The sequence below is a fragment of the Myotis davidii genome, unplaced genomic scaffold (genome assembly GCF_000327345.1).
Source record: "Myotis davidii unplaced genomic scaffold, ASM32734v1 scaffold901, whole genome shotgun sequence".
Classification (NCBI taxonomy): domain Eukaryota; kingdom Metazoa; phylum Chordata; class Mammalia; order Chiroptera; family Vespertilionidae; genus Myotis; species Myotis davidii.
Genome location: NW_006291427.1, coordinates 87317 through 90096, shown reverse-complemented (window position 1 = coordinate 90096; position 2780 = coordinate 87317).

Genomic DNA, 2780 nt, shown 5'->3' with positions numbered 1-2780 from the left:
TATTTTTATGGTTTCCAATCTTACGTATAAGTCTTTTATCCATTTTGAGTTTATTTTTGTGTATGGAGTAAGTTGGTGGTCGTTTCATCTTTTTGCATATATCTGTCCAATTTTCCTAGCACCTTTTACTTTTTAAAAAACATATTTTTATTGATTTCAGAGAGGAAGGGAGGAGAGAGGTAGAAACATCAATGATGAGACAGTATCATTAATTGGATGCTTCCTGCACACCCACTAGGGATCGAGCCCATAACCTGGGCATGTGCCCTGATGAGGAATTGAACTATGATCTCCTGGTTCATAGGATGATGCTCAACCACTGAGCCATGCTGGCTGGGCTGCTCTACTATTCTTTTAAAATATATTTTTATTGATTTCAGAGAGGAAGTAAGGGAGAGGGAGAGATAGAAACATCAATGATGAGAATCATTGATCGGCTGCCTTCTGCAAGCCCCACACTGGGGATCAAACCTGCAACCCCGGGCATGTGCCCTTGACCAGAATCAAACCCGGGACTCTTCAGTCCACAGGCTGATGCTCTATCTGAGCCAAATTAGCTAGGGCTGTAGTATTTTTACTGAAACAGATCAACATGGTCTGTGGCTCTTGGTATGCAACTAGTGATCGTCCCATCCTCATCAATAGAGGATCAAAGGCCGTTCACAATTAAGAGGGAAGGAGGACAGAATATGTTTAATTTCTTGACTCCAGGGCCTGATCAGCTATTTCACAGAGACCTTGATTTTCTGGACATTCTGTGGAACATTATTCTCGTGATGACATCATAATAATCAGATTTGGTGAAAAGGCAGTAGCAAGTGTACTGGGTCCCTCAGTAAAACACACATGTACCAGAGCATGGGAGGTAAACCTTATAAAGATTCAAGGGTCTTTTATATCAATTAAGTTTTTTTTAAAATTTATTTTTTCTTAATGTTTTTGATTTTAAAGAGAGGGACAGAGATGGATGAGAGAAAAACATCATTGGCTGCCTCCTGCACGCCCACATTGGGGATCGAGCTCCCAACCCGGCATGTGCTCTAATCAGGAATTGAACTGACGACCTCCTGGTTCATGGGTCACTGTTCAACCACTGAGCCACACTGGCTGGGCTCAGTGAAGTTTTTTTTTTTTTTTTAAATATATCTTTATTGATTTCAGAGAGGAAGGGAGAGGGAGAGAGCGATAGAACATCCACAATGAGAGAATCACGTCAGCTGCCTCCTGCACACCCGACACTGGGGATCTAGCCTGCAACCCAGGCATGTGCCCTTGACCGGAATCAAACCTGGGACGTTTCGCGGTCCGCAGGCTGACACTCTATCCACTGAGCCAAACCAGCTAGGGCTCAGTGAAGTTTTTAAGGGTCCAAATATCTGAGGCATGCTGGGAAATTCTAAGGAACAAATTATTGCATCTTGCTCTCACTACTAAGAAAAAGGCAGTGTTTGAAGAGCCTCTTTGGATTTTGGAAGTAACACACACTTTCAAGTGTGGCCCAGAGTCATAGAGCCCAAGTGCCATGTGACCGGCAGATTCAGATGGTGTTAGAGGTTATCTGTGGTAGGTGAAATGTGTAGAGGTCTCGTAAGAACTAGTAGGAGCTTGCCAATAGAATTCTAGAGTAAGGCTATGCCTTCTACAGCAAAGAACTACAGTGGGGCCTTGACTTATGAGTGTCCCGACTAACGAGTTTTTCAAGATACGAGCGTCTCTCGGTCGATTTTTTTGCTTTGAGTTGCGAGCTAAAATTCAGGTTACGAGCCAGCTTCAGATACTCCACTGCTAGTTGGCACAGCGAACGTCACAGTGAATGCCACATCAGCCCAGGATCACGTCTCATTCGTTCACTTTTTGATTTGACATATGAGTAATTTGAGTTACGAGCTCCGTCACGGAACGAATTAAACTCGTAAGTCAAGGCCCCACTGTATGCAGTTTGAAGAGCAGCTCCTGGGATACTACTACCCATGACATCAGGTGATCATGTAACTGGAGCTGTTGATCACAGCTGAGTATGCTCTGATTCATTAAATCAGGTGGACACAACAATCCATTATATGGAAGAAATGTCACATTTGCGATCAGGCATGAGCAGGTCCAGTCACAGGTTATATAAGCAGGAAGCTCTCACCTGTGTCACCTGCCTTTGCTGAACTGATACCTTCCTCTGCTCATACCTGTGAACTCATGGAAGGCTCCCTTAGACTTGTTGGTGGAATAAACCTGCGGTCTGTTTCAGTCAGCTCAATGTTAGCATGAATCAAGAAGGCATTGTTAATTCCGTGTGCTTCCTCGGGAGTGAAATCTGGTGGGCAGAGCTGCAGGCAGGCTATCTGGCACCAACTTTGTTTGGAGGAAGAAGTAGCTTGAGGTAGATTCCATGGCCTCTTGGGCTGTGGCAAACAGCCTGTCTAGATAAGGGGCCTGCAAAGAATAAGGTCGAGAGTCTGGGGACATGATCTGAGGAAGATTTCAGCTTAAGGACAGATGGACCAAAGGGGCTGAAACAAAGTGTGTAGATCTTTGTGTCATTCATCAATGCCCCTCAGAAAGTACCCACTGCACCGGTTTCAGGAAAATAAGGGGCAGTACAGATAGGGATCCATTCACCTCACCAAAGGAGGATGAGGCAGGTCTTGAGGCTTAGCAGCTCTACCTTCATTTCCTTCACGTGGAGCAGCTCCAGGAGCCTACAGATAATCAGCTGCTTCTAATCACTAAGTTCTGTGTGGGCCTTCGTCATGGTTAATATATAAATAGGAGAGCTCACATTAAAG